This window comes from Lissotriton vulgaris, chromosome 4_1 (assembly GCF_964263255.1).
Source record: "Lissotriton vulgaris chromosome 4_1, aLisVul1.2, whole genome shotgun sequence".
In the NCBI taxonomy this organism is placed as follows: Eukaryota; Metazoa; Chordata; class Amphibia; order Caudata; family Salamandridae; genus Lissotriton; species Lissotriton vulgaris.
In genome coordinates, this window is record NC_141691.1 from 895,078,838 (window position 1) to 895,101,267 (window position 22,430).

Below are 22,430 nucleotides of genomic sequence, written 5' to 3' on the forward strand. Positions count from 1 at the left end.
AAACAGAGATCGTGGGGGCAGAGAAGAGTTTTATTATAGACTTTGTCTCAAAAGTTCTTTTGAATAACATTTTCCTTTTTAAACAAGACCTGTTTTTACAACGTAAGGGGACCAGTATGGGCGCAACCTGCGCACCAAGCCTGGCTTGTATATATGTCAGTTCCTTTGAGAAATGCCATGTATTCAATGAAATGAGTCAATTTTTTGAAAACATAAGGAATTGGGCCCGGTTCATAGATGATATTTTTTTTATATGGACGGGCCCTGAAGAACTATTAATGGAATTTTTAGAGTGGATTAACCTGGGAGATAAGAAATTAAAATTTAAAGGTGATTACAGCAACAGCAGAGTAAATGTTCTGGACATCAGTATCAAACATGATAATGGATGTCTGTCAGTAGAACTGTTCACCAAAGAAACAGACAGGAACACCCTACTACACTATAGTAATTATCATCCCAGGAGCCAAAAGGATAATATCCCCTTCAGGGAGTTTCTTCGGTTGCGAAGAAACTGTACCTCCCCGGAGGATTTTTAGAAACACTCTGAGAAAACTAAAGAAAAATTTAGAAAGAGGGGCTATCCCAAGAAACTCATTAATCACTCTTTCAAGAGAGCCGGATTTTATAACAGAGATTCCCTGTTGGAGGGTAAACAATCACAGGATAAGGAAGAGAAAATAGTTATGGTAAGCCAATTTTCCAATATCAGTAACAAGGTTAAAAATATCATTAACCATAATTGGAAAATTTTAAATGAAGGGGAGATTAACACCTTACCCAAACCCATGTTTGCATATAAGAAAAATAAAAATCTACGCAACTTATTAGTATACACATACAGAGAGGATGCAGAAGAACACCAACAGACCATTCATGGAGAGAAGGCAGTAGGGAATCACAAATGCGGGAATTGCAGCATTTGTGACCTCTGCATTACCACCAAAAGCATAACCCTGAACTCAGTCAAACATGACATGAGAACCTTGAATAAATGCAGAAGTAAAAATATCATTTATTTGATCCTTTGCCCATGTGGCTTAGGCTACATTGGAGAAACAGGTAGAGAATTGAGGCAAAGGGTCTGTAAAGAAAATGCACCCTTAGTAAATCATTGGAGAGAAAAGGGCCACACAGTGAAGGAAATACGATGGGTGATTATAGAGAAAATTAGAGAACAGAGAAGGCGAGGTAATAGTGTAAAACAAAGAAAACAGTAGGAACAGTGGCATATGGTAAGGTTTGATACCATTAAAAATGGACTCAACAGTAGAGAGGATTGGGAGAAGATTATCACAACTTAAAATGAGGTAGAAAGATACAGGGTCTCCGCAGTTGAAGAGCTCCCTAAATTATTATGTAAATTACCATCTATTCGGGGCTTCAGACACAATAATAAAATCCAGGAAAATATCTCCACCTGTTTGGAGCAATATATAATACACATGTTCATGATATTGGTAATAGTATTAATTTTCAAACTAGGAAATACATTTGGTAGGGTAGGTACCACTTGTTGCAATAAGCAACATGTAACAAAATTCATTGTGAAATTAAGGGACTGTAGTGTACAGGGCAGTAGGTTAGAAAGCAATAAACAATAATTGTCCTGGGCGCAAAATTGCATTTTACGAGCACGTCACAATTGCACAGATATGCCGCATGGAAAGTTTAATAAGGGACTACTTAAGTAAATCAGAATAAGTCCAACATTTGGGTATACGTACATACAAATGGCAGTTTAACAAGTTAACATAATAAAACATAGTGAAGATTATTTTCTATCGATAGTGGGGAATGAAAATACACCCAATATGGCTGCCAGACATGCGCAGCGGAGTGGGTACGGCGTGACGTCACACGCTGCATGGAACGCGGGTTAACCATTAAAAGAAGGTCCCAGAATAGAGGCGTCCATTTACAACAAACACGCTGAACACGCTGAAAACGCCAGCAGCGAATTAGGTAAGATGGGCTGATGAAGGGGAGATCGGATACGATTAGGGTAGGTACCAGACCGCTCTGAGTTAAAGGACAAATGCGGTGAGAGGATAATTTCTCTTTAAAGTAACAATCATAGGGAACCCGTTATAATAGCAAAGCACTGTAATTACAATACAGTGAGTATTGAAGCGAAGCCTGGAAAAGGGTCAATTAAAACAGCAGAGGCAGTAAAAGCAGGAATTACTGTACCATAGGAAACAGAGCGGGTACCTATAATTTAACCTAATAGGGTGCGAACCGATGTAACAAAAGACGTGGGAATATCTGATATTGAACTTAATAGAACAAATATAAAAGTACACAAACCAGACAATTTACCATTTTTAACTTTTATAGATTCCATTGTGAATCACACGCTGGGGGATCCCTACAGACGATCTATAAGTCAATGCAACAGAAGCTGAGGGACTTTTAATGAACCAGAAATCAGAAAGAATCATAGGAAGCGTGTTTTTACAAGACGAGTATTAAGGTAAGCACTACTGCGAAAACAATGAATATAGTGTTTTTACATAATCAATGAAATACCTATTTTCATCTGATAGTTACAGATCCCCAAATGTATCACCATGCAGGTAGCCATCAATCAGCATATGGTTTTAATGAAAACGCTATATTGAAGGAAGTATGAGGGATCAGCAGCCCGTACAAAAAAGGTGAGATGGCTACACTAGAAACAGCGTATAATAAGATATATTGCTAACAGCCACAGATACTAATAAGTCTTCCAAACTTTAAATATTGTTTTAGTTCCAATCAGTGGGAACAACTCCTAAGAACAGAGAGAAATAAAAAAATATGAATAAAACGATCAGAGAATACTCCTTTTAATGGTGAGTGGATGAAACCTTTAAAGGGACCTTGTATGAATGAGTATGCCTGGGTCTAGTGAGAGAACGCCCTAGGGGGAGTTGCCTTGAGAGGGGGGAACACCAAGGGTAGACTTGGGTGTAATTTCTGAACCTCCGAAATGGAAGGTAGTGCTTAATTAAAACTCTCAGATTAAAGGTGTTCAAGTTAGTGTGAAAATAATGGGCAAAACTATGGAAATGATGGCACATGAACAGATGAGAGGGAATGGATTAACATGTAATTAGGTTGTATAACAGCATGTACAATGTATATCCTATGGAGACACGTCTGATATTTTTTTTCTCATTTAGATTAACAAATTGAAATTTTGGAAAATTAGACCCTGTACCCATTAAAGCTAGTCCTGAAGAAGGTGGTTGAGAAATAAATAGTAATACCACCGAAACGCGTTGACGCATATGTAAAGAATTCATCGCTGAAGGGTTGTTTTCAGGACAAAAAATAAGGAAATATTATGTGCCGAAACCACCTGACAATATATATATCAGCTTGGGATCAACATTTTAGCCACAACTTTAGGTCACTATTGGGTTGTTGTTGGCTTTAGGGTCTTGTAATTTGATTTAATGAATTGTTCATAAAAATGTTTTTCATGATATTGTTTTTATAAATAAAAAGTTCAGAATATGAAATATTATTTTTAATGAACCAGTGCCTGTTTTGTATGAACTGTTTTAGAATTATTTCTGTTTAATATTCTGTCCTGTGGTAATTAAATACCTGTTGAAAGTACCTTCATTTTTTATAAAAAATAAAAAGAAATATATATCAGCACTACTTTCCGGTTTGGATATATACACTATTGGTACAAAAGGCAAAATTGGTGGATTGGATGGATGATTGAGTGGGTGAAATAGAATCAGTTTTGAATGAACATTATAATTGGATGATTAGTACAGAAGTCCAGGGGAAACTTTTGCTTTCCCTAAATCGCAGGCGAACAGTACAACGCGATCCGCATGCCCATGGCCATCTTGTTATTTTGCTCTCTGTTATGGTGCTCTGCCTAAATTTTATTATGTGCTTAATCTTTGCAATCCTCCTCCTTTATTACTTTTCTACCCCTAATGTTTATTTTTTATAACAGTGTGGGTCTTTGTGTTTGTGTGTTTTGCATGTCTGTGTGCATTTTTCCGAGTTTTTGTGACATTTTGACTTAATTTATTTCCCCTTGTTTCCTTCTTTATTTTTTCTTTAATTTCCCTTCGTTTCGTTTTAAGTTATTATTTCCCCACCCTATGGCCGGGATGCCCGCCACCCCCTCTCAACACAATCCCCAAGGATGGGAAGCCGGACACAGGTTAGAACTTTTGGAAGGCGGGAGGGAGTCACCCTCCCGGCCGTATTTATTAAAATATGAAACAAAATTTAAAACATTAAATAAAAAGTTTCATCATTATGTACAATTTTACATTTATTACATTTCGATGAAGACATGTTCTTTGGCTAACCTTAACAGATCTCTAATACAAAGGTTTCCTAGCCGAGTCTAACATCCTGAAAATGCATTCATTCTAAATTAAATTTGTACATCCTAGCATTAAGGTCCAACGGCAAGGTCTTAACCGGTGTCAGATCCCTACTACCAAAACTCTCGCCCTCACGGTGTGAGTGGCGCATGCGCAGAGGACTCTACCCTCATTGCCAACTGTAACTTCCCTTGTCGTGGTGGGGGCCCCCTTTCCACTCGACGCCATCTTAAAGGTCGTCCGAGTTCCCGTGTGAGGTATCTGTAGGAAGGACAGCGTGGACTCCCCCCCATCCCGACACTCTCTATCCGCCGTCGCGGATATCCGGCCCCCGGAAAATTAGTAGGAGGGGCATCTAGCGCCTCCCCCCTGGGAGGGGCCTATGGCCGTCTCCCCCTAGGCGACCCATCTTTAGTGGGTGCCGCCTCCCCGTGGAAGGGGCCAATGGCCGCCTCCCCCCGGGCGCTCCCATCCATTCTGGGTGGCGCGCCCCTCTAGGGACCTTGAAATTACTGTTCACCGATCATGACCTTACCGCCCGACCAAAAAATAAATACGACAGTTGTTTACCTACTAAGGAAGGAAAAATTCTGACATAGCCTTGATGTGTCATCAACTGCTCTCTTCTACAAAGAAAAACATTATCCTACAGGCAGAAGTCACATCCTTATCTTAAACATTCCTTTACTTTCTCTACAAAGGAAAAAAGGCCTATCTCAGCAAAACTTTATTTAAACCAAACATTGCCATAAGGGGCTGGTGGGTGGGTCAAAATTGCCGCTTGTTCCGTCGAGGGCTCACGAGCAACGAGTGGGTGCAGCCTTCAGAGCACAGGAACAAGAGGACACTTCTTCGGATTCCTGCTCTATTTATTCTTCTGCGGGAGGGCGTGTACCCTCCTCCGGTACGCCTACTGGGCGTGGTCTTCGGTGTAGGTGTCTAGGACAACCCCTCTTGGGCGGGAAAAGGCGCGCCCCGGCTACGCCGCTTCTGGCATACCAGCCGAGCCACGCCCCCCGCCCAAAATGGTTTCCCGGGAGGATCGGGGCACCCAACCATACGTTCGGGGGGACCGAGTGGTCGCCCCTTTCCATATGGCCGGGATGCCCTCCACCCCCTCTCAACACAATCCCCAAGGATGGGAAGCCGGACACAGGTTAGAACTTTTGGAAGGCGGGAGGGAGTCACCCTCCCGGCCGTATTTATTAAAATATGAAACAAAATTTAAAACATTAAATAAAAAGTTTCATCATTATGTACAATTTTACATTTATTACATTTCGATGAAGACATGTTCTTTGGCTAACCTTAACAGATCTCTAATACAAAGGTTTCCTAGCTGAGTCTAACATCCTGAAAATGCATACATTCTAAATTAAAATTGTACATCCTAGCATTAAGGGCCAACGGCAAAGTCTTAACCGGTGTCAGATCCCTACTACCAAAACTCTCGCCCTCACGGTGTGAGTGGCGCATGCGCAGAGGACTCTACCCTCATTGCCAACTGTAACTTCCCTTGTCATGGTGGGGGCCCCCTTTCCACTCGACGCCATCTTAAAGGTCGTCCGAGTTCCCGTGTGAGGTATCTGTAGGAAGGACAGCGTGGACTCCCCCCCATCCCCACACTCTCTATCCGCCGTCGCGGATATCCGGCCCCCGGGAAATTAGTAGGAGGGGCATCTAGCCGCCTCCCCCCTGGGAGGGGCCTATGGCTGTCTCCCCCTAGGCGACCCATCCTTAGTGGGTGCCGCCTCCCCGTGGAAGGGGCCAATGGCCGCCTCCCCCCGGGCGCTCCCATCCATTCTGGGTGGTGCCCCCCTCTAGGGACCTTGAAATTACTGCTCACCGATCATGACCTTACCGCCACAGGCCGGATAGTTGACCGACTATCCGGCCCCCCCTACTCCTCCTAAAGGTCATGCTTCCTTAAACCCCTTAGCCATGCTATGAAGTCTCCTATGAGTAAGTCATTCCCCTCCCTGGACAGGTGAACCCCATCATTCAGATACATGTGATCACCCCAAATACACCCATGAGGAATGCTATGCAACTGCGAAGAGCGTAACAATTTACCAATTTTATTGTTAACCCTTTTCACGGAATGGTTCAGTGCTGACACCGAAAGGCCCCCCCGCCATACCTTCCTGGGAATCATGTGGGACCAGGCAATCGTGCACCCCGGGAGTCTTTTAGCCAACCAGCTAACAGCCGACAAAACTTGTTCCAATAACACTCGTCTACCCAGTGTCACCAAGCCATTGCCCCCCAGGTGTACTATGACTACAGATGGCGGTGACCTTTGCCGCCCTAAGAGACCCTCAAAAAATGATTCGAATTGGTCAAAACTAAGCCCGCCCTTCCCATGGAAGGCCACTCTGTACCCGTATTCCCCAGCTGCGTGAGTCGCATCACCTGCTTTGAATACGTCCCCGGCGCGCCTCACATATGAGTGGCCCACGACCCATACCACTCTCTATCCAGACGGTGATCCTTGACCGCTGGTCTCCTGGTGCTGGGTCGACTGCAAATTCCGCCCCGCGTGACAGGCTCGCGAAACTGTAATTCAAACAAAAGACAAGAAGCGTGAGTGCATGTCAATTGATCTCTACAACATGTGCAATTGCACATACCTTTTGAAGCAATTCGAGGACCATTGTCCCAACTGTTTTACTTCCTCCGCACTCTGACCCCTGGCTGTAGCCTCAGTAGCAGCCCCTATCCTAAAGGAGTGGGTCCCAAAATCGCATGGGTCCATGCCCGCAGCAGCGATTGTCAGTGCTAGCACCCTCTGGAACTGAAACCTCGTCAGTGGGGTGCCATCCTTGTGCCTCAGCAAACTCCCCCCCATGTATCCGCCCTCAGTGCCAGGTATTCCTATATACACTTTATCGGGCACGTGGGGGACCCTCGCAAGCGCTGCACAACAACACTATTTCCCATAGCTCCCTGGTCAGTTTTGGACCTGGCTATCGAGATCACCATTGAATCACCCCTAATCTGGACGTGATCCCTGCACATGCCTCCCTCCACCTCTTTCCTGTTCCTTGCGACAAGTTCGCTCACTCGCATAGCCCCATGGAATGCCAATGCAAAAGCTGCGCGGAACAGAACTGCTTCGAAATGGGAGGAGCACGTCTCATCCAGTTTTGCTACGAGTAGAGACAACCTGTCTAAGCCAATCGGGTGCCTCGCATCTTGCTTGCGACCCTCGAGGCGCTGCCAGCTGCGAAGGGCTTTCTTAACAAAAAAGGAACCCGTTGGGTCTTTTATGCCATGCACCTACGTCATGAATGAAATGGCCGCCCTATGCCTACGCCGTTGCCGCTGATCGGCCTTCTTTGTGCAGCGCTACCAGGAAACCCAGGAAGGATTCCTCCTGGCCCCAGCTCTGACTCCCTGTTGGACCAAAAAATGTGCAGTAGGAACGAAACGCTCCTTCGTATGCCTTCCTTGTCCTGGGGGCTAAGCTTGCTGCCACGAGGTCTTGTAATACGGGGCACCGATTAGCCATAGCGCTTCGGGGAATGGTGCCGCCACTAGGTCCGCTGTAGGTAGATAACCCCTGAACGCCTGCATATGTGAACGAGAGAGTGCATCAGCTGCATGATTCAGTACGCCTGGCACATGTTTCGCCCTGAACTGTACATTCAATCTTATGCAAAGCAGTACAACTTCTTTCAACAATCTCAAGATCCATTTGCAGCGTGCTGCCTGTTGGTTAATGCACTCGACAACAGTCATATTATCGGACCAAAACACCACCAAGCGGTCTCTGAAGTCGTCTGGCCATGCCATCAGAGGAACCCAAATGGGGAATAACTCCAAGAACCCAATGTTACCTGTGAGGCTGCTGGAGTGCCACCACGTCGGCCATGTTTGCGCCGACCATCGGTTACCAAAGATGGCGCCAAATCCCACGCTCCCAGCTGAGTCAGTCCACAGACCTAGTTCATCTGAAGACGTTGGTGGCTTGTTCCACACAACTCGACCGTTGAAGTCCGCCAGAAATGCCAACCAAATGCGCATATCCTGGCGAACCTCTACCGACAGTCTCGTACGGTGGTGTCCCTCCTTGAGACCAACCATAGCTTGTGCAATAGAGCGCGAGAAGGGGCGGGCCATTGGTATCACCCTCAAGGCAAAGTTAAGCTGACCCACTGTTTGCTGTAACTGGTGCAGGGTCACTTTCTCCTTGCCCAGGCATTGCGTCAAGGAAGCCCTAAACTTGGCCACCTTTTCCATCGGTAAACGGAAACATCCCTCCACAGAATCGAGCTCAATTCCCAGAAACTCCAGTGAAGTAGATGGTCCAACCGTCTTACCTGGTGCCAATGGGACTCCGAACTCCCGCATGAGGATGCAGAAGTCCTGCAGCGCCTGCGCACATTTCGTATCGCCAGCTGCTCCCAAGAACAGGAAGTCATCCAGATAGTGCATAACATGCCTATGCCCTATGGCCTCGGTGAATGCCCACTCTAAAAAACAGCTGAACATTTCAAAATAGGCACAAGAAATGGAGCAACCCATAGGCATGCATTTATCCATGTAATAACTCCCTTGAAATGCAAAACCTAGCAAGCGCTGATCCTGTGGGTGTACCGGGAGCAACCGGAATGCCAATTCGATATCTGATTTCGCCATCAGCGCCCCGGGGCCCAGGCGATTTAACATGGCCACGGCATCATCGAACGATGCGTACCGCACTGAACAAACTTCTGGGTCAATGGCTTCGTTCACCGAGGAACCCCTTGGAGCAGACAGGTTATGAATAAGTCTGAACTCCCCAGGGTCTTTCTTCGGGACAACCCCCAATGGGGAACAGATGAATTCCGCCACCGGCGGGTGATGAAAAGGCCCCGCCACCCTCCCCAAGCTGACTTCTTTCGCAATTTTCTTCTCTGCCACGCTTGGGTTGTGCTGTACCGATAACTGGTTTTTACAAAAGGAGTCCCCCCGAAAATCCCCCGCCGGGATGTGAAAGCCATGTAAGAATCCCTTCCTCAACACCCCAGCGGATACATGATCAGGGTATTTGTTCAACCAAGGAGTCAGAGCCATGATATCAACGGGTGTAGGTAATCGGTCACGACGTCCTACCTCACTCCTGCTTAGACCCTCCTTTACCTCCCGTCCCGCTGTTTTTAGATCTACAGGAACTCTCCGGGTGTGAGGAATTCCCACAGCCCGCACACGCATGCTTGAACCTACATGTTCCTTGTGGTCTGTTACAGTTGCCTCGATTGAAGCCCCAACAAACCCCCTGTTTGCCCCCATTCCCGCCATTCTTGGGCTGGTGATCCCCACCGGCGCCCGCTCGAAAGGGCACAGCGGACTTTTGGCGGACAAACCCAGACCCGCTCCCGCCTGGCGAGGACGTACCTGCCGCCCCTGGCAAGAGCTGCTTGTGCCATGACACCGAGTCCAGTCAATCCCAAGTCAAAGTAGCATCGTATTCTTTCGCTTTCCGGAATTTCATATCGTACCCTTTCCATTCCTCCCCCTCATACATTGAATAAAAATCTATAATACGATTTTGGTAACAAGTTAACTCAGTCAGTAGCTCGGGTTTCCGTTCCCCCATTACTGCAATAAATATAGAAAAGGCCTTAACCCAGTTTGTTACTGTCTCATCCACCCTGAATTCTGCCATCTTGGCGCGCCAAACGCTCGGGTGCCATAAATCCTTCTGGGTTTTAGCATATTCCATCTCGCGATGGTCAGTCAATAATGAAAACATGTTAACATATTTGTCTCCCCATATTAATTCTTTTGTGGCCATAGGGATGTGCTGTGCAACCTTCTCCCGCCTCGAGGGTAATGAACCCTCCCCCGCCATTGGCAATGCGAGCTTACCAGGTTCGGCCGTTGTTTCTGCCTTCTTCTCGCGACCAACTGCAGGTCCTACCGGTGCCACCTGTGGGGAAACAAGAGGAACATTCTCCGTTGCGGCCTCTCTCGACTGCCGCAATTGCACGATTATTAGTCTGGCCTCCTCGGCCGGGTCTCCCGGGGCCACTGCTCCCGCTGCTTTTTTCCTGAGCCACGGCAACACCGCTGCCAACTGGATGGACAATTCGGGAGGCATCTCCTCATCATTAGCGGGAGTAATCACAACCGGGATCGGCAGACCTGTATCTGGGTTTGGTACCGTGTTGTCTGCCGGCGTGACGGGGGCGACTGGGGGTACCTCTGGAACCGGGACCTCCCCCGAAACTGCCCTCTTCTTGACCCGTTTCCCTCTACCCACGGGGACGACTCCCGGCAAGGCCGGGCCTATTACCTTCTTAGGGTGACCCGAGTTGCTCAGTGCCCCCAGCTGTTTTTTGACCTCCGCCAAACCTCGACCGATCGATTGGACCTGTCCGAGTTTTCGGTCCATGCAAGCCATCCGGTTCGACAATAGGCGCAATACCTTATCCGTCTCGGAACCCTTTCCTGCTTTCTTGCCAGCCATGATTTCGAGTATTCCGCTCCTAGTCGATCAACGAGGTCCTGGATCCTTCGTACTCCAAATCACTGAAAGAGAAACAACAAGATTACAAGTTCTCAAAATTGCCGCTTGTTCCGTCGAGGGCTCACGAGCAACGAGTGGGTGCAGCCTTCAGAGCACAGGAACAAGAGGACGCTTCTTCGGATTCCCGCTCTATTTATTCTTCTGCGGGAGGGCGTGTACCCTCCTCCGGTACACCTACTGGGCGTGGTCTTCGGTGTAGGTGTCTAGGACAACCCCTCTTGGGCGGGAAAAGGCGCGCCCCGGCTACGCCGCTTCGGGCATACGAACCGAGCCACGCCCCCCGCCCAAAATGGTTTCCCGGGAGGGTCGGGGCACCCAACCATACGTTCGGGGGGACCGAGTGGTCGCCCCTTTCCAAGCGCCATGGTGATCTTTGGATAGGAGGAGTTTGCAGCACTAGTTTTTTTGTGTGCAGCGTCACATCCCCTCTATGCTGGCAGCAGGTGGCTGGACTGGTAGCGGGAACACCCTTCACGAGCGTCGCAGTGCTGAGGGATGGTGCACTGGTGCACCAGTGCACCGCCCAGCAGCTGAAGGACCGTTGGATGGTCTTCTCGACAGCGATCAGGACCTGCTCGACCTGCTAGGAATTGAAATTCTGGGTCTCGTGAGTATTATTTATCTGTTGTGTTTGTGTTCTACAATGGTAAAAAAACATTCTGAATAGCATGCTGCTCACACTCAGAGATAAGTTATGTTGATAAAATTGTTGCTAGTATATTATTGTGTGATCCAGTTTATAGTTTCTGCTAGGCAGGTGCCACTACCTGATAGTATTCATCAGGCGCTCGCTTTGGCTGATTAATTAAGAAGCCATTGCAGACTGTTCTCATGTCACTATAGTGAATCACTGAGAAGCACCTTCTCTCTGTGACTTTGTTTATGTAGTTTGTACTGTTCCAGGTTATTTAATTGAATTCACAGTGATGATTTGAAGTATACATCTATGCATTGCAAAAAAAGAGAGACTGAGTTGGCTCATCAAGGGTGTTGAGAAATGAGAATAGATAGAATCAAAAATCATTCACTGCAATACATTAGTTAAAAATGTAGTTTTGTTGAGGAGATTTGGAATATGGATTTAACAACAGTCAATAGACTTGTGTCGAAACTAGTAGTACTATAAATGATCTGTTTTAGCGACTGCGTTTGTTTTTCATAAAATATTTTGGTGAGATTATTAATAGAATCACTAATCTATTTTTATGTATCTTTTTTATTTCTTTCATCAGAGGGTCTGGGACAAGCTGGTCAGCCAGTGGTGACCACCAGTGCTGCTGCCGAGGACTCTGCTGATCCTAGTAAGTTTTTTATGATTGTTGTGGATTTCTTAGGGTAGAATCGTAGAATCTTGGGGTATTGGTCTGCTATCTATCATGATTCATGAAGATTCAAATAGCAGACACAAATAAGCTAGTATTTTAAATAAAAATCATCATGTATGTTTGTTCAGACAGCTTTCCTTTTCCTACTTATTCCTAGCTCTAACACAGTTCAGTTCATGAGTTAGTGGCCATGGTCATCATGGACCCCCCCATCAATGTAGTGTGTTGCACACCTGTTCATTTATAGTTACAGTATACCAGCAGTTTCCCATGACAGTGCAGCAGAGCTGGAAAAAAAGTGCCATCCAACACCATATATCTTTCATTGACAATTATTCCATGCCTGGCTTGTCTTACTTTGTGAACCAACCAATCAAATGCCCAGAGTGATATTTGGAAGATACTGACGTGCTAACTGAGCTGTAGTGCTGCATTACTGTTGTGTTTGGGGGTTGCATATCTGGGATCGAAATGATGTGTAATGTTTTATTCTAGCCACACAGAACATCATTGATGCCGGCTCCAGGAGGAGAGGGCGACATGTCATTTGGAGGGGAGAAGCGGCAGCAGGGACGGGCATCAGTAAGTCACATAATCTCTTGCAATTGCTATGCTCACTAGCTTTTGTCATCAAAAATGTTTGTGAGGTGAAACCCCCCCCACATTTACCAGCAACAGCGGTGGTTGAGTTATTATTATAGCCTGTTCTATCTGCAATGCAGCTAAATCTCACATAATGAGCTTTGATGGCTTGAGGGAGACTTGAAAGAAAAGAAGATAACTTAAAAGAAAAGAAATGGTATATGGGTGAACAGTGGGTGGGTGAAGGGTGCACGTTGGATGAGCGAAAGGATGGTTTGAAGAAAGGGTTGCTATGTAATAAATGGGTGGCTAATGCATTGAATATTTTGGTGAAAGACCAGATGTGAGAAAGTAAAGCTTAAGCATGGTGCCTATGGGTCAATTAGAATGAAAGGATGAATAAATATTTGGATTATTTCGATGAATAAGCAAGGCATCTCGTCTTCTCATGAGGAGAATGCTTGTTTGATTAAAGGAGGCTTATCACTATCATTCAAAGCTATGGTTCTTTTAAGTGGTTATTGTTTATTTATTTGTATTCTATTTTCTACTTCCTTGACTCGCTGTATTTTTAAAATGAGCCAGATCTATTCTACCTATCATTCATCATCCTACTCCCAGCCCATGAAATTTTTGCCAACTATGACTAAAGTGCACTATGGAGCAATCAATTTGTGACTGCCGTGTTGGCTGTGTAATGTGAGTCTGCTTCAATTAATGCAGCATTCATAATGTTTTTAAGCAATGGAAACTGAACACACAAGGTGTGTTGTCCCTTTGCCCACTCAGTCACCTCTTAGTGCTTCACTCCTTCATTTTTTCCTAAGTTCTTCAATTCCAGCCTAATAAACTGGAAAATCCATCCTTGGCATGTGCCACATTTAATCATACAATACCTGTGTCAAGTGATTCGAGACCATTAATCATGGTTTCCCATAAACGATTTATTTTACACTTGTTCAGATTTTTCCCTTTTGAATTGATTTGTGACTGAATAAGCCAAAGACAATGACTCTATGATCAGTGTAGGGGCCCCTCTATTATATATGAAAAATGGTCTACCCTACCTGTCTAATCCCTCTACCCTACCCCATGCAGTAGGGAAATCAAGTTTCCTTTCCTTGGTTAATGTACAGCAAATGAATTTGTTGAAAATACATGGTGGCGGGCGAGGCCACAGAGTAAAGTGCGAGTAAGTGCATGATTGGATGTCAAGTTTGCCATATGGAATACAAAGTGGCAAATGTGCCCAATAAAATTCTTTACTTGTAGTGCAGTCCATTAGATTTATTTTCCTCGATGCCTACTTACGGCAGACATGATAATATATTAATATACGCATTTCATACATGAGGTGTGTGACTGATGCAGTATCTTATTTATAATTCATCTACCTCTTCAGAGACAGGGTAGACAGAGAAATGCCTTTGGCGAAGAGTAGGGCTATTGGAATTAAAAGTAGATGATTGTCAACTACAGCGGCAGACAGTAGCAAACTAGCAGAGGCGCTGGCTGGCAATGAGCACAGCTTCATTATTTTAGCACACACACAACTTACACTTCATTTAGTGCATAATGCCGTACTTATCAATGAGAAGTAATTTATTTTCCAACTCAAAGTTCTGACTCTGTTTATAATTACCTTAAAAGCCTTTAGAAGTAACAAAATAATAAACTCACTGTTTTTTTATTCCAGTGATGTTATTCTCTGCCTGTTAATACTTTTTTCCCACACAGTCAATGCTTTCTTATGTTTGGCAACATGTGTGGGTAAAACATAAAATTGGCCTTGTGACTCTCCTAATCATAATTGCATCAAATAAATTCCAATGGCCCTAGGGGCCCAGCAATGTACTGCTACTGTGCCACCCAGTAATTTCAAACAATTGTTTTCACAGAGCATTACTTACAATTTGTCTTTTTTGTTTTTCTCATATAGCTGCTGCTGCTGTTCCAGTTAGACCTCACACCAGGCAGGAGCTAGTGGCTTGTTTGAGGCAGCAGATGCTGGAGCGTAACCAGCAGGAATACCTGCGGCTGGTGGTCCTGGAAGAGGAGGAATAGGAGATAAATGTACAACAGCCAGGCCCCAGGGCAGCTGGTCCCCCTCATCTTCCAGTCTCCCGGCAATCACATCGCCGGCTGCCACGCCCCACAACAATGGCGACAAGCAATTGTTGAGCTTCATCCTGCAGCGGCTGGACACCAATAAGGACCAGCTCGCCTCGATGGAGCAGAGCTTGGACTAGCTCCGGACCAACGTCCATAATGCCCTCTTTTAGCCCTTTAAAAAAAAATTGCTTTGGTGGGAGGGATTTGTTGTTTGTTGGCGCTGGTTGGAGAGTGTGGGAAGGGAGTTGGGACTGGAGAGACTTTCTTGAACATTTTGAGTTTCAGGGCTTGGGCTTTTGTTTGAGAGAAGGCTGGACATGTTCTTTGGATAGAGAGTTTGGGGTGCTTTGTAAATAAATAAAGGAGAAAACTATTTTTTCTAATCTAAAGTTATGACTGAAGTAGTTTCTTTTACTTTTACTTTGCACTGCTGCCTTCAAGTAGTTTTACACAGCCTGTTTATGTAACTTAAGAGAGTGTAACACTCATTTATAGAATCTAGGTTTACACTACTCTATCTTGACCATTATGAGGAATGCCGCCATAATGGCCCCTAATGTGTCAAGGTTCTGAGCTATCTAGATAAAAAACAGTAGCAGTTAATGACATCCATAATAGTTGTCTTACCTAAATAAACATGCAGCAATAACAGGGAAGGCATCCCAGTTTCTCAAGCGAGGTACCACTTCCAGATCCACCCGGGTGAGCACCAATTGTAGCATTTATCAGATTGATTATCCATTGTAGGCAAATAATTGATAGTAGTAAGACTGGATAAGAGGGTTATATTCATCAAAGATTTACAAAGTATTGACCCCACCTGAGTACTACGTGATGACACAATGAGAATGTCTGATTTTGCTAAAGTAGAAAAAATAGCAATACTAGAAGGTTTTGGCTAATGTGGACCTAGCAGTATTATTTGTGAAATCCTCAAGTTATAAAAAATTGACTCAAAGTCTGGAGCCGACAAGCTTAGGTTAGGCGTTTACTGTAACACAAAGCCTGAATGATGATGCTGACAAAGGATGTTCTTCATTTAATAAAACTGGATGGGTAATGATGGTTTTATTTGGTCACACCACTATTTGGCATGTGCCAGTGTATTTATCAAGGATTTGCACAAAGTGTAATCTAATTATGGTGCGAAGAGGTACAGATGCATCAAAATACACAATATGCATCATATACCTTGTTGGGACACCTCCGTTGACATGAGAGACTAATGTACCTGAGCACTCAACATGACATAAATCAATGGTGTTGTCACCATATACAGTATGTCCAAACACGGAATATACAGTATTGTCCAAACATGAACGATTCATATCAAATAGACAATTAATCATACTATCTCAGGGCCAAACTGGTCTTTCTGTAGAACCAGTTAATACTGTGTCTCTTACATTTGGATAACGGTGGACATTTTTGAGACAGCTTATCTAGCGAATCGACTTGGACTACATTGGAATTACTTTCTACGTTTTTTGTTGATAATATATCCTGTATACTGATCTTCTGAAATATAACTTTGTGGTGTGGCACAGTGGAACACGTTTTGAAGACCTAGGATGTCATTTCTTTTCTGAGCTCTGACTTTCAGGAATACCCTTTTCTTCATTCTATGTCTAAAAAATTATGAATAATTTTTAATGTGCGGCTTGATAATGGGTTTGTGTGGGCTATTGTTTAGAAGATTCTACAGTAAGTTGGCTTTCACCACATCTGCCCCACCAAGCTAAGTGTGTGATCCATTGATGGTGTAATTTAAGCCACACCTCTATAAATCACTCAGCTCAGGGGAAGATGGTTAGGAGTTTGATGAATGGATGTGTAATGGGATTTGGGGAAAGGTTTGACAAAGACAAATACTACAACACAAGGCCAACGTTCATCTGGGAAATAAGCAGCAGCACATTATTTGCCATCAATCTGCTCTTATAAGGAAACACAAGAATGAGTATGACGGAGTACAGATACATGCATTGCAAACAGTCCTTCTGCCCCAGAGACCCAGCTTACACTATATCTAAATGTTCTGTCTTCTAGGTTGGGGAGTGAACCTACCCACCTACTTCTTTTAGTTAATATGATTGTTAAAAGAAAAATGATACTGTTTTGCCAAATTGGTTGTGCATGTGCATTCTCCTCAGGAATTTCCACTCTTTGGGCCCTGTCTGCACTGGTCCAGTAGGTTAGCAGGAGTGTTGTTAAGCTCAGTTAGCTTTCGCCTTTTCTTCATGAAGGAGACTAGAAGAAGGCCTGCGAACTGTAAAAGAGAAACTGTATTTTAGAGTCAAGGAAAACGACAGAAAGAAGGTAAGCTTCATAAAGATTGTATCAAGAAGCCTCAGAGGCAGCGCAGAAACAAACAAAAGGTGGACTCAGGGTTTCACTTTTGCCACAAGTCCAACACACACACACACACACACCAAGCAGCATCTCACAAAAGCACCTCTCTCTGTTCCACACAGCTGAGTACTAGGCCTCAGACTCTTGGTTTACCTTTGAACTGAAGTCGATAGTATCCTCAATAACTTCTTGCTTCTAGCTATTGGCGAGGTAGCCCTGCAGCTCCCACCCTGAGTTCTTCCATGATACTCTTCCAGTCTTGACTCCAAGTAATGCCGTCCCAGACCAGTCATCATCATCATCATGAATCACAATGACCCGAACAAGATAGAAGAGGAGTGCAGTGCACTGCTGTTGGAGAACAAGTAGAGAATTGAAGCAGAATTGCTGTATTTTGCATAGATTTTTGTTAGTTAAATAAAGTGACTGTTCTGGTCTCTAAAGAACCAGATAAAAGGGGAACACCCTGCAATTAATTAAATCTGGCTGTGTGTGAAAGGGCTGATCATCACCTATAAGGAAAAAAATGAGTGCCCATCACTCAAACCCCAAACGATGCAAATCAAAAAATATCTTAAGAACTTTCCCCTATAACAGTTCAAGACACACCCTCCCTCAGTGTCTGACACTACATGAATCATCAATCAATTTAAATCATCACTCACGAAATCAATCACTCACAGGCGCAATAGTTGAAGTTAACTCATCCAATTCAAGCATGGGTAGTTCAGATAGGTATTCAATCATCTTTAATGCAGGCAACACATTGGTATATGGTCTTGGCAGGCAGTCTTGTAGGTAATAAATCATTTTATAGGGCAGCCCTTTTAGTGCTGACTGATGCAAAAAGGAATAGATATTAGGCAATAGGCATACAAGGGGGGAAGAAATTCTGGCGGCTTTTTTAATGCACAGAGGTCCAATTGTAATTTGGCAATAAATATGTGACTAATAAAAAAGGTGGGACAGCATAAATCTGACACAAAAATAATAATGTTCCGCTAGCTAATTTTGGGGGGATTTTTTGCAATGAAAGAACTAAGTTTAATGAGAAAAATCTAAAAGTTCTATGGGGATACTGGCATACTTAGTCAGGGAAGTAGAGTTCGTCCTCAAACTCGGGTGGTTCACCCAGAAGTTGGTCAGCTAACACATTTGATTCAATTTCAGACCGATCACCCTCTTCCCTCCTCCTGTGCAGGAATGGTGTAATTGTGTGGTACAAAATGTTGGTTAATTTTGATCATAGTCAATCTCTCCACATTTTGAGGTGAGAGACTGTTCCTCCTCTCTGCGACGACCGCACCAGCTACACTAAACACATGTACAGCAGACACACTGGCAAAAGGATAAGAGAGATACTTTATTTCTAGCCTGCTGAACTCTAGCCATTGTACCAATACATCAATGGATTTGATCCACATAGACCGCTTTTCGATCATCTAGATTCTCCTGGACCATCCTTTGGAAGGTCAATGTTGCTACCACTTGCTCAACCTGTTTTGTCATCACCTCTGAAATGGACTTGAGCCCTGCCAATTGAAACCAATACAATGCAGAGGTTGGGTCCAGTCCTTCTTTTGCTGTTGCTGCCTGTGTTCTAGTTGATGGTGTTGTTGGCTGCTGCGAGGCAAGACTGCCCTCTCTTGAAGTTGAAGGCAGCACCCCGGAACTGTGGGGTGGGACTAGAACTTCCAGCTGTTCTTATTTCAAGTCTCCGGCTTGTTTTACAATCCACCTCTTGTATTTTAAAATATCCTCTTCAGAAAAAGGGATGAAAGTGGGTAGAATGTTTTTGCACCATGGATCAAGTAGTGTGACACATATGCACTCTTTGGACTCAATGATGTTATGTTGCAGCCCTATATAAGAAGCCAAATGCAAGACTAAAGTCTCAACCAAGGCATGTGCCTCTGTGTTTTCATTCACACCTGAAGGGACGAACCTTTAAGAAGCCTTCTTTACCTGGCCTTGTAGGAGATGCAACAATGGGATAGCTTGGCCCATCGTACTGTCCTCCTTGCTAACTTCTTGTGTGAAAACATCAAAATGGAGTAGCATCTGTGTCAGGCATTTGAATAGGCCCCATATGTCTGCATCCATGGTCATAGCTTTCCCAACTGCATTCTCTCTTCTTTGTATGACATAATCATTAATCTATTTATACTGCTCAAACAGACGTTGTAGCATGTAAAATGCAGAGTTCCAACATTTTGGCACCACCTGTATCAGGGCTTTAACTGGTGCTCTATTGTTATGCTGAATAATCCGCAGCTTCTTCTGGGCTTGAAAGGAATGGCTGATATGGGTGCAGATTCTTCATCAGGTGGTTAGTATTGAGGTTCCGTGACAATTGTAAGTGGTGTTTTCGACTCGCACGAATATGGTCGAGTCTGGTATCTATGAACCGCAAATGACGAGTTTAGTGGGTGTACGCAGTTTCGCTGCGCTAACCTAAACCGTTCGTTTGTTACGTGGGTATTTCTATCTGTACCCATGGGTTCCATCTTAGATACGGCATCCATTTTGTCTCTTGCCCTCAAGTAGCCAGCGAACGGACGCTGTCCGCTTCGCGACCCTGGGACTCCCAAGATATTTGCAGAAGACACATGTCTTTTGTAAGTGTCTTTATGATGAGGGGGATGATACTGTAAGGCAGATGGCCCCGCTCGAGGCTCATCTCGCCGTGCCGGTTTATTGTCTTAGCCGTGCATCTCATTAGGCACGTCCCTTTGATGCCTGTATCTCGTGTTTCTCGATACCTCCCTTTTACACCCTTTCCGATTTCCCCACTGTCTCCGTCTTCCTCTACACCTGTTCTTGTTCCTATTCTGATCTGTTTTATTGCCGATTGGAATGCACTAATGTTGGGAAGATGGGTTTTTACAGTTGGGAACCGCCAAATGTTTCCGCACTTATGTTCCGGGCCTTGTGTGTATCAAAGTGACCAAAGCGACCCCTCTGGGGGATAATTATGGGAACCGGGTCATAAACTTTTGTGTTCAATGTAACTCTATGGGAAAACCATGTATAAAAGGAGCGATCCGCAGAACCAATTTGAAGCAGACACTCTGAACTACACTTGTTGTACTTCCGTGATTTCTGTGTTTCCCTGCAGCAAATAAACCTTGAATCTTTGACGCCGAAGGAAGTGTCCCGTGTCTCTGTGATTCATACGCCGGAGCAGGTTACCCACAAAGGTTTCAGGTGTTGTGCCCTGGCACCGCTGGGTTCTAAATAACCCAGTCCTTCAGTTGGCGCCCAACGTGGGGCTGCATCAGTGGTACCAGTCCAAGCCCGACGATCGTGAGGAACTTCGTGTGAAATCTCCGAGGGAAGGTGCACTCCGCTTCATCGATCCTGTTGTCGAAATAAGTGGCCCGAAGACTTTTCCCGCGAAGATTCCCGCCTCCGGACGGCTGCGACGGACTGCTGCCCTGACTGTAGGCCTGTTTTGGCGCCTGGCGTAGACCTTGGTAGAGGGGCCTTCCTGGTGACGCCATCGATCTTTGAGTTAAGTATTTGTGGGTCGCTCCCAGAGTTCTTGGTTGTGGTTGCTTAGTGGTTGCATGGTTCCATTGCATTTGTAGTTCTTGGTCCTTTGTTGTATTGTTTGACGACTGCAGCCGCCAAAAACCGAGGGTTTTCGCTTTTGCTGGGACTTGGTAAATCCCGTAACCCTTGAAGTTTGTGAAACTCGGCTAGTGTGCAAGATGCCTAGTCGCAGTACTTTGTTTAGTTGTTTCTTTTTTTTTTTTTTTTGTTCCTCATCTCAACCATGGCTGGCCCGTCTGTATCGTGGACAGGGGAAAAAAAGAGATGTGGAGAGTAGACATGCTGCCTCAGTGCAGGACTGGTTGGGGTGCGATCGTATTACGGAACCGACAAGACCCTACAGCTATGCCGTTATCTCACTCAATCTCTGGCCCCTATGCACCCATCGACAGGTGAATGCCATTAACCAGATTCCACTATTGCTGTTACCACTGATTCGCCTTAAACCAAGGACGACAGTGATATAGCGAAGAGAGTGTGTCATGGTTTCGTAATCATTGGAACTGGGGGAGAAAAAAAAAAAAAAAAAAAAAAAAAACCCCAGCTCGAGTTATTGGGACCAACCAAGTTTCGACCAAAAAGCTCTTTTATCTGATTTTCCAGCCCTGGAAAGATCCATTTTAGATATTTGTAGCATGGAGGAACACCAGTCATATAAGGTCGGGGGAGAAGCCTCTTTCCAGCGCCTGCAAATCTCACGTCGCGCCGCCAACATTGAGTAGAACAAAAGATTGTTGTTAGCATTACGTTTCGTGTCCACTACACCAAAAATTACTAAGCGGAGATCTATGTTCACGATGGAGCCTGTTGAAGATGTTAATCTGGTGCCTATTGATTGCCAGTAAGATGTTAGACGTGGGCATTCGTAAAACATATGCGCATCCGAGGCTGCCTCTTGGCCACATCGGGGACAAGCCACTGGTATACCTGGAGAAAATTTAGACAGCCTCTGAGGCGAATAATAAGCCCTGTGGAGAGTAAAAAGGTGATTTCTACGAAGCCAGGCAGGTTTAACGATATCCCAGAGAACATTGCAGGAGGTTAGCCAAAGTTCCTGCACGTTTATTGTAGGCAATAGGGAGCCCCAGAGCTGGTCTGGAAGATGGAATTCTCCGTCGATCTCTTCTAAGATTAAATTATAAAAGAAGGAGACATCCTTAGGTGCTGGTGGCCTATCGAGTAGAGAAGATTCCAGGTGGCTGCTTCCTCCTAGAGGTGGTTGTTGTCGAAAAGGTGGCCCTATTTTTTGTGCTTGTGCCCAACTTGAAATTTGTAGGAATTTTAATCTAGAGAGATTGGGACCTACCAGACTGACTAGGTGCTCCCAGGAGAACATATCCCCTTCAAAAAATAAATCTCCCCATGATGATATACCAGCGTCTTTCAGTGGGCTAATCAATGTGTCTTTGGTCCAGCCAGGGGGAGCAGGAAGATCCCATATAGGAGATCTATTAGAGTGGTAGCCTATTTTGGTAGCAACTCGAAGGTTATACCAAGTTCTTGCAAGGTCCTGCAATACCTTCAGTTTGATCTTCTTAAAGAATTTAGGATCTCCAAACTTAAATAAAAAACCTGACTGGTTTAGACCCTCACACTGCAATAATGCTGTGAACATGAGCCCGATGCCTTGATGTGCTGGAGTTT